General features: G+C 32.5%; 1 long non-coding RNA gene across 1 annotated transcript; it reads right to left on the reverse strand.

Moving 5' to 3' along the window:
- Positions 1 to 1,362: 1,362 nt before the first annotated feature.
- LOC114932772 (uncharacterized) lies at positions 1,363 to 11,045 on the reverse strand. The gene is made up of 3 exons (XR_003819950.2): positions 10,953 to 11,045; positions 6,166 to 6,310; positions 1,363 to 1,728 (listed from the first exon to the last, which is right to left on the reverse strand). It is a non-coding gene; the product is annotated as an uncharacterized LOC114932772 (long non-coding RNA).
- Positions 11,046 to 11,272: the final 227 nt, after the last annotated feature.

An 11,272-nucleotide genomic window follows, 5' to 3' on the forward strand; every position in this document is an offset into this window, starting at 1 on the left:
TATGAGAACGGCGACGCCGATACCGGTCTCGAGAAAGGTCGAGATAAGTCGCTATAATTTATTTTTCTTTCGCCCCCTCGAACTCCCTCTTGCAAAAACGGCTTATTAAACATAACGTGATGCTCCAGAAATAAAAAGTCGGCTTTTAACTACGGGTACCAAAGATCGATGTACAGAGAAGAGAATCTATAATTTCAGAATTCTAATTCTATAAAAACCAAATGTGTCACTTTTGTATATTCGATAGATAGTGCATTCTTATGCATAATTTAAAAACATATTAATATGTAATAGTATTAATGTATAATCAAATGAGAAAAGATGAGAAAAATTACACAAAAAGAATTTTTTCTTAGAATTTACCCTGAAAATTCTGGTAATCCGTGGGAAAATATTGGAAGAATTTTATAAGAGGTTCTCTTTGTGTGATTAAAATATATTTATACCACAATGAGATATAAAATATGTTCGATTAATTTTACTATGTACATATTAATATTTTTTATTGTATAAATATTTATAATCACAGAAAAACTTTTATAAAATTCTTCCAATACTTTATTGTCCCACGATTACCATGATTTTTAGAATAATTTCTAAGAAAATTCTCTCTGTGTAGAAATTTTTGATAAACAATATATTTCGTCATTTGTTCTTGAATATGTTAATATTCAAGAATATTTGAATTTTATATTTTTTTTCTATGTTAATATTCTATTCTATTCTATTTTATATGTCAGAATTCGCTTCATTTTTTTCTAACATTATATTGATTCGTTCACTGAGAATTGTAATCGCATTGCATCATATATTTTATTGATCGTTGATTGTTGTTTGGCGAGTTTTGCAAACGGACGAAAGTCCCACCGACCCAATGCAATTCGATTTATGGCCGATGAAGACTTCATCCGGATGCATCTCTCGCTCTGAAAAGATCCACATGACGATTCAATGATATTTGAATCGTCAAGTTTTATTCGGGAAGCTTTTTCGGTTGTCCTGATTAAAGGTTAAATTTAGTCTTTAAATATAGAATGAAATGATAAATTGTGAATTTAATGCAGCTTAAATTGAAAGCGACGAGAATATTATAAATGTAAATTACAAAATATCGATTCTCTCTTAGAAAAAAGTGGAAGGTAAGAAGAGATACAAATCTCTGAAAAATAACAAATTCAAGAAAATAATAAGCACCGTGCTTATTAAAAGAAAAAAACCTGTGAAGAAGTGAAATTCAATCAATTAAAACTGATTATGAAATAAAATTAATCAAATCAATCTTTTAAAGCTAAAACAAAAATTCAATAAATATAGTAAAGTAAATTAATTCATATCAAAATAAGATCAAGGTAAAGTATTTAAAGGAATTATATAATTTCCACGAAATCAGAACATCTTTCCCTAAATTATTTTGCTTTATTCGCAATACTTATGATAAATTCAGGCTTTCCACCAATATTTTGCGACGATAACATTCTGCATCATATGATTTATATAAAGCTATAGAGACTTCTCACCGATCGATGAAGATGTACTCTTGGAAACTTTTCAATTGGAAATGTGCAGATTGACTATCGCGCATTCCAGGATTCCGGAATGCACGGTGGCCGCTCCACACAGGTGTAACCCATTCAGATGATGTCACTACGCACACTCAAGCATTTCGCGATCGAAGAACATTGCTTAAGATCCAACGTGATCGAACGCATCGCGAGTCTTTCATTCCATCTGTAAGAAAAAAAATCAATACAATGGTTAGATCTGTCCTCCTTAACTCGTATCTTTCTTTCTCTCTTTTGGGTTCAATAAAATATGCAAATACATCAAAATATTTTCATCGAACGAAAAATGAAGAGATACAGGCTAGATATTAAAATAATTTTGTTGCAATAAAATATTAATTGATTAGAGCTTAATTAATTTTAGAGCTTATATTAATACAAAAGTTTAAATAACAGACAGATTTCCACTCACTATAGATGTGATAATCAAAAACGAATGAAAAGATTTTGATGATAAATTGAAATTAATTTTTCTGAATTTCCATTAATTTATTTATGCTTTGCGTGGAAAAATCGTGTGCTCAGCAAATCGATATTCTTCCCTTAATAAGATCTCGATCTGGATGAACTATGTCAAGTTCTGCGCCAGTGTGTAATAAAGATGCTTATCAGCTAGCATACGCCGCAGAAAAGTCTGGTGATTCGCCGAGATTTGCGGAAAAAGTACATGTATTTGACGCCTCAGTTTTTCTTCATATATAGCGCACGAAAAAGCGGAAATTAATAAAGTAATAAGAGCACATTAACGTCTCGAACTTAAAAATTCATGGAGAAAGAGATCTCGATCTCTTACTCTTCGAATTTAAACTTTCACAAATAGAAAAAGCCTTTGATGATCATGCAGCTAATGTGGTTTTAATTATCAAATTAATTAAGAGCAAATATTGCAAATGTAAAAAGAGATGTTAAAAGAACAATATTCGCACGTCACTTGACATATATTTTTTAAGAAAAAAATTCCCTCTAAAAAAAAGTAACATTTGCAACATGGATAATATGAAGATACCTTGAATGTATCAAGTTCTTTCTTATTTATTTTACGATTCTTAATTAATCATCTTATCAAGACTACAAACACGATGCTCTTTCAATCGAATCTTCATCGAGGAAAAAATGGTCAAAGTGTCTCTTCGCGAAGTTTTTCGACAGAATTCCAGGCTAATCTTCGGACCATCTCGTAATAATTATATAATGATATAAGCAATTTGAATAAATATACTTAATTAAAAATGATCTAACGCGATGTCGTTTTTTTTTTTAACAAAAAGAAGAAAAAATTGTGTCGCGCTTTTGACGTTTGGCGAACGAATCATGGATCAGCTGTTGGCAACCAGAGCCGGCGCGTCGCAATTTGCGTTATCGCACGTCGCGAAAATCACTCTTTCTCTCTCTCATGAATTCACGTGTTACGTAAATCCATGCACGATCCCGCGTGCATGCGCGGGCCAATTAACAACCGGCGTTTTTATCGCACCGTCACGGTTCAAGGCAGCAAGCAAGCTAGCTGTCACGACGATCTCCAGCGCGCGTCTCGATACTCCGAAAATCGCGAGACTGGACCAGTGGTTCACGAGCGAATCATCGATTTTTGTTCGGAAAAGATGAGACGGTGTATCGCAAAAATTATTATTAATATCGAGAAAAGTTCACGAATGTAGAATCAAGATTTTAAATCCAAATCGACATAAAAATGATTATAAAATCAAGTAAAATTGTAAGAGATTAAAATTGAACGTTGTGTTGAAATTAATTAGCATTAGTTTTGTGCTCCTGTATTTTAGAAGGTAGAAAGATGAATCGACGACTATACAATCTCTTATCGTCGAAGATATATAAGATATATATGTACATAGACAAAGTATGTTACTTATTGTTAGGCGAACGTATAGGAAAGGCATTCTGAGTCGTGCGATGTATTTCCGTCGATGAACTCGAGTGCGCGAGTCATTCTCCAGAGAGAAAGAGAGAAAAAGGAGGAAAAGAGACGGAGAAATACAGGTGGACTTTGTCCTGATCCTTCGTTAGTTAGGAAATCACGATAATATCCCATAATTTAAGGAGCACAAAAACTGTGTCTAGAATATGTCGGAAAGGCAACACGAGAGAAAACGTGCTTTTTTTTCTACCAGTATTATTTCAGAGTCAAACTAGTCAACCTCATTGAATTAAAAACGACAAAGTTCTTTTTTTTGAGCTCATAAATACTAGATTCGACTTGTTTAATTAATTAGTTTAATTAACGAGAATTTTCAGTTCTGCTCGTCGCGCTGATTGAATCGTCTTACACTAATTAAAATAAGTTTTGAAATTTTTGTCGGCAACTTGACTTATGGCATCGAAAAGATTAATTCTATTCAAATTACACACGCAATAAGTGTGACATTCCGCTCTGTAATCGCCTTCTAATGGGCGATATCAAAAAATAAACAGACCCGAAAAGGTTAACATGTACTATTTACGTAATCGTTCGTCAGAAATTTGCATATTTGCTTTGATGTGACGAAAAAAAAAAAAAAAATGAAAATGAAATAAAATAAAAATGACGAGAGCTGTATAGAAATCGCGTGTTGGAACAAGTGTTCCTCACCAAATCTGGCACGAGGCGACATAATGCGCGCGTGGAGACTAAATTACCGCCTTCCTGAATTCTATCAAGTTCTTTCGCTTGCGGCGAATCTTTATGCGTGCCAGAAAATCTTTCTCATTATCGGACATAGTTTTCACGATATATGTATATCAAATTTAGAGAAAGAAAATGGAAATTATAAAATATACATATAATATATAATATGCATCTACAAGCAGGAATAATACAAGTTTTTTTATTTTTTTATTATATACTAATATATTTAACATAATTATTTTTTTATATTTCTAGTTATATCATGGAACAAATTTTAGCTGCTATATAGTTAAATTTTAGCTGTCCCTATATTACACAAGAAATTTAGTTATCATATCTAAATTTTAGCTATGATAGCTAGAAATAGAATTATCTGTTCAACTATAGCTAAAATATTAGTTACCAGCTAAATAGTGGCTAACTTTTTCCTGTATATTTTATTACATTATATATATATATACTTTAGTAAAATATATTTTTTATATATATATATATACAGTATATTTTATAATCTTTATTATCTTTCTCCAAAAATATTTTATACACAATAAATTAAATGTATGTCCTATACTCTAATGTTTTTTTTTATATACTCGTGCTCGCGATATTCAATTCAAGTCTCAAAAAATTTGAGATCTACAAGTGATTAATTATCGGATCGAGATATAGAAAAAAGCTACTTCTAATGCAAACTCGTCAATTATTACTGATCGCGTTAATCGTTTTTGCCATGGTACATAAATTTATTTATATATATATGAAATTGTATTTGCATCACGTGCCATATTTAGCGTCCACTTAACACTCTCGTATATATTCATATACTCATTCGATATAAAAACTTTAGAATTGACTGAATCGAATGCGTGATTTATCGTCCGACTCCAGCTATAATATGTGTCGGTAATGCTGAATTAATTATCGTCTGGAATTGAATCATCTGATTGAATCATCGTCTGAGAGTCGCACGATCGCGTTTAGCGTTAAACGCAATCGTTTAATTCTCGGCGCCGGCGATAACATCGTGATGATAATCATGTCATGCGCTGTGATTTGCGCTAAATACAACTCCTCCTGTAAGTAGGCACCTTAGATGAATAATATCACGCGAAACGCGACCAATTCTCCATCGTGATTAAATGTTGAACGCAATCAAACGATTGCGATTAACACGCTAAATGTATATACAACAATTTGTTCTACATTGAAATCGTAAGTACGAATTGCGTTTGGTAGCTGAACGTGGCGACCTATACAATTCCGAATTTCTAATTTGTCCGACATATTAAAACGGTGCTTTAATAATAATCAGTCACACTTTTAAGCGTAAAACATGGCCGTCCGATTCCGACCGTGTTTTCCTCAATTTAGAGTCGCGCTCGCGTGACTGATGCAAGTATGCGTTAGGAATTAGCGTTGAAAGCGTATATACGGCCATCCAATATCGAGTTCGATTTACTTTACGTTACTCCACTTGCTCACTCTACTCGATTTATTTTCGATTGTTCCGTTTATTCGACACGCACAATTCAATTTTACAGATTTTTGCACTACAGATCGCTTGAGAATTCACCGTTAAACGAGCCGTATCACGTGTATAAATACGGTATCGGATACGGTATCAAGTGGAAAAAATCGATCGCGTTAAACCGTCAGTCCGATTACAATTTTGTCCGAGATACGGTATATTATTATTTCGAATGATTTGACACGATCCCGAGGAGCGCGAAACCATATGTATATAATAGCGCGATATATCGGAACCGCTATAAAGTGGGTCACTGTCATGTGTCCGGCCGGTGTCGCGGATCGACGACCTGTACGTTTCCCCGTTCGTATTCATATATAAACGTTCGAAATCGCGAATCCGGGAATGCGAAGGAAGAAGTCGTCGACACGGCGAACTGGAAGGAACTGGCCCGGCAACGAAACGACGCGACGTCGATTCCTGGCCTGCCGGCTCAAGCTTCTTCCTCCTACCTCCTTCTGCTGCCGGTCCGCGATCATTGTCGACGTCATCGTACGCGATCATCACCGCCGTTGCCCCCGCCGTATGACGTCATCCGCGAGCGCCGGATGCTGTCATCATCCGCGCGCGATCGCACCGAGATGAGATCTCCTAGATCTAGGAGGAAAAGTTTCGCTCCGGTTTCTGCCATGCACATACGTATCATTCTTTTCTTCTCGCAACGCCTATTATTTATACATTTTTTTTCTATATAGTTTTGCTTAAATCTCGACAAGTTGTGCAGATGTATTAAGCGCATGCAAAACTTATCTTCAAATAATATTCGAATAATTAGAGAAGTAATTATTATCGATGCGTGTATAACTAAATGTAGAAAATTTGATTAAATTGCATGAAATATAATCATATTAGTAGTGCAAAAAATAATCTTTGATATTTTTCAAAGTCTGACAGTTTGTAAACTCTTCTACTTGGAGCTGTATTTCGTTTTTATTACGTTGAATAATAAAGGCTAAATATAATTTGAAATAATATGCGATACAACATTATTTCGTTAAATCAATTTAAACTAATTTTGAAATAATTATTCTACAAATATAGGAATAATCATTCTCGCAAAGAGAATTTTCTCTTAAAATTTATTCTGAAAATCATGGTAATCGTGAGACAATATGGTATTGGAAGAATTTTAATATCTACCACAATAAATAATATAATAATGTATAAAATTATATAATTATAAAATTTTATATTTTATATCTATATATTTTATATCTACCACAATAAGATATAAAATATGTTTGATTAATTTTACTATGTACATATTAATATTTTTTATCCCAGGTAGAAATCTGTCTCGATTTACCGAGATTAAATACAGAGCCTAGGTAAAAAAAATCCAGTTTGAAATATCTGTCTAAGGGCCGGTTGTTCCAACTCTTGATAAGTTTTATCCAACAGGTAGCATATCTTTGTTTCTTTTTTTAGAATTTATCTGAAAAGAGACGAAAATATGCTATCTGTCGGATAAAACTTACTAAGATGTTGGAAAAATCAGCCCTAAATCCAGAATGCACCCTAGAAATTTACCTTTATTTTACCGAGGAAAAAAATAATCGGAAAAATCTGCATGGGTTCTAGATCGCCACTGACATATTTTTCCCAAACTATAATAAATATGAAACTATATATGGGGCCAGGATTGAATAATCTAGCTTATAGAAATAATTATAATACAAATCAAGCAAATATTTAAAAAAATTATAGGTCCTAGTTAGACTCCAAATAATTTTTCTACAAATTCTGAGCGTAATTTTGAGCCCACCCGGATTCTGCGATAGAGCCTGTACTATTTAGGCGACCAAAACTTTACACAGGTTCTACTTAGATTTTTCACCTGAATTCCAGAAATATTTTTAAAAGAATATATGGAGCTCTGATTATTTCCAGACAAAATTTCTACCTGGGTCCATGCAGATTTTCAGAATAAATTCTACGAGAAAATTCTCCCCGTGTACATTTGATTATTAATTGTATGATATTGTAAATATAATTATGCAGTTGGTGTCGTGCAAAATAAAAAATATTTAAAAATGTGTAATCGCGGTTCAACAACTATTTAGATGAGAATTTCCTATCGGATCATTCTCAGCATCCTCTAAATACAAGAAGAATAAGATTGACGCACCGCGACCTCCTCAAGGTAAACCCACGTGTCATCTTCGAGCATAAACTCGCGCATACCGTTTTAATTCACGTCGCGTCTTATGCAGTTAATTAAGTGGCTGCCGCTGCTGTTCATCGAATGCGGTCAACTACCTCTATCGCGAAAATCTAGCTCAATTTACAATTATTTCATGATAATTCTTAGATTGAATGACAAAATTGACAAGAAAGAGAAAGAGAGAGAGAGAAAATTCTCTGAAATTATGTGAAAGTTAGTTATGTAAAGTTATTTAATTAAATGTCAGAGAAGCTTATTCAGCCCTTTTTTTATTAATTAATTAAACTTAAAGATAGCTAAAATGTTGCCCTATTAAGCAACGTAAAATTAATATTTATGAAAGTGTTTTAATTATGCATAACGTAATTTCACTAGCTGCAAATCAGAATTTTGATTTGCTAATAAAAATCATAAAAAGTTAAAGTCATGTGTGAAACACGTGTTGCCACGTCAATGCCCCGGTACTTAAGCAAAGACTTACAATTAGACGTGAATGAATGGTCAGTTTGCATTCTGCGTGACGGAATATTCGCGAGTGGGACTTCGATATTGTCAGCAGGGCTGTAATTTACACATTAGCCAACCAAACTGTAAGAGTCAAATCGATCGAAAGAGACATCATACATCATTAAAGAGATTTTACATATGTATGCAAGTCATTCACGGTACCATAATATCTCACAAACTTAAAATATTTAATAATTAATTTATATTTAACTCTCATTTACAAATTATTTCTCAATTTTTTATCTAAATTCTCAATTTGAGGAGAAATTCGTATTCGTGTCGACTGAACATCTGTCTCAATTGTTCATTTATTATAAAGACAAACTATTTTGTAATTGAATTTAATTATTATATAATTCTCTAAATATATATGATAATATATTATTAATATCATTTACAATTATTTCTCAATTTTCTATGTAAAGTCTCTATTGAGGAGAAATTCGTATTCGTGTCGATTGAACACCTGTTTCATATAAAATCAATTATTCATTTATTATAAAAATAAACTATTTTGTAAATGAATTTAATTATCATATACTTCTCCATAATATATTATTAATATCATTTACAATTATTTTTCAATTTTCTACCTAAATCCTCTATTTGAAGAGAAATTAATTCGTATTCGTGTCGATTGAACAGCTGTTTCATAAAATCAATTATTCATTTGTTAGAAAAATAAACTATTTTGTAATAAAGTTTAATTATTATATAATTCTCTAATATATATATTATAATATATTATTAATATAATTTACAATTATTACTCACAATTTTCTATCTAAATTCTCTATTGGAGAAATTCGTATTCGTGTCAAATACCTATTTCATAAAATCAAATATTCATTTATTATAAAAATGAACTATTTTGTAATTAAAATAATTATTATGCAATTTTCTAATGTACATTAATTGATGGAGAAAAAATCTTATGACCGCTGGTTCAAATAAGTTTACATCCGTTGTTGTTCGGCTCGTTACCGGCTTGCCGTATCAGGCCGAGCCGACGTCACGATGAGCGAAGGTATTCCGGACGTCGCCGTCGCGGACACGTCGGTTAACCTGGCCCAGAAACCGAGCCGGAACTGCCGGTGGAATCAATGACCTTGGCGTGAGCTCCGCTCATGGCCACCGACCTCGAGAAGAAAGTTTCAGCATCGAGAGCTTTTAACGCCGACGAAGACGACGACGACAACGACGACGATGGCGATAATGATTGAATTTTTAATTTAACGCGACGTAAATTTCATACATTTTATTTGAAATAAACATCAAATAAATTTTATTTTAATATATTTTTATTCCTAATCAGATACGGATTCTATCTACCCGGTATTTCAAAGACAAACTTCTCATTTTATTCACAACTTTTTTATTTTAATTATCTTGTAATATAAGTTTTATTTTTTGGCTTGATGTATAATTTAATTTAATTTAATCTCTTATGACATTTAAGTATATAGTTATATAGTTTACTTGGCAAAATAAAACAAAAATTAAAAATAAAACTGGTTACCGTGATCATGACGTGAAAATATTTAGTTCACATTAAAATCGAATAAAAAAATCCAATTATAAACAAAAATAAAATTAAAAAATTCGTGAAATAAGATTTGCTTTTTAATTAAAAAAAAAAATAGTTCCTGTCGCAAGATTTCAAGTATATAAAAAAAAAAAGAAAAAATAAATTCACGTTAAAGACGAAATTTGGCAAGCGAAATAAAATAGTTAAAGCGATATTTGGTTCTCGCGTGACGTGAAATAAAATCACGTTGAAATTGCGCACTTCGGTTGACGCACCGTGTCCGGCACGCGTGACGTATGTACTCTCTTGCCGCAGGAATGCGAATTTCCATTCGACGGTGCTATCACGCGCCGTGAGATCGCATTTAGAGATCCAGGCCAGTTCCGCCTCCTCCTCGAAATCCGCCGTCCTGCTCCGTAATTTCTCTCTTTGACAGGGTATTTGCGCAAACGCAAATTCCAAACGCTACTTTCATCACACTACATCGGCGTTTACGCGCGCGCGGACGTTAATACAATCGCGAAAGTCGCCTGATTTTCATGAATTGTTAATAAACCTCGCCAAAATCCTCTTCCGCAAAGTGGAATTAAATTGTTATTTATTCGAAATTTTACATCAAGCCAGAATTCATTGTGCGGAATAAAAATCAATTAATTATATATATACAAAAAAAGCAAAATAAAGTTCAGAAATTAGAATAAAATTAGTTTCTGCGATGACATATTGAGATAAGAACTTTCTCCAAAATTGACTAATTAAAATTAATATTTTTTATCTTGTAAAAATTTAGGGCTTTCGTTTTAAAACGAATTTTTTCATATTTATAATAACCAATAAAGGTAATAAAAAATTAATTAAAATTACTTGTACACAACTTGTCGAGATTGTTGAAAACAGAGATAAAAAAAAATATACATACATACAAGAAAAATTACAACCTCAATTTTATAGGTTAATATCTTGCAAATAGATGTAGACACGATTTAAATTAAATATCGTGTTAAACACCTATTTCAATAAAGATATAAATCTTAACTCACCGACATTCCGGATTTATTCTTGATGATATAAGCACTGTTTAATTAATAAAAAAAACTTGACAAAAATAACACTTTTATATGTATATATGCATCTCTCTCTCCTTCAAAACTACAAAAACTCAAGATATTTAAATGTATTTTTTTCGTTGAGCTACAGGTGGCGTCACAAACTATGAAACATAGACATGTAAAATGCATAGAAGAAACTTCAGCTGTCAATTTTCGGTTCCTTTCGGACAGACTCGGCTCGACTTGTGATTGGTGAATCACGTGTCCCTAATCGAATTGTCCAACTCACATGAAGTTGTTAACATGCTGAT

The sequence above is a fragment of the Nylanderia fulva genome, unplaced genomic scaffold (genome assembly GCF_048542155.1).
Source record: "Nylanderia fulva isolate GAGA-0341 unplaced genomic scaffold, ASM4854215v1 Scaffold22, whole genome shotgun sequence".
In the NCBI taxonomy this organism is placed as follows: domain Eukaryota; kingdom Metazoa; phylum Arthropoda; class Insecta; order Hymenoptera; family Formicidae; genus Nylanderia; species Nylanderia fulva.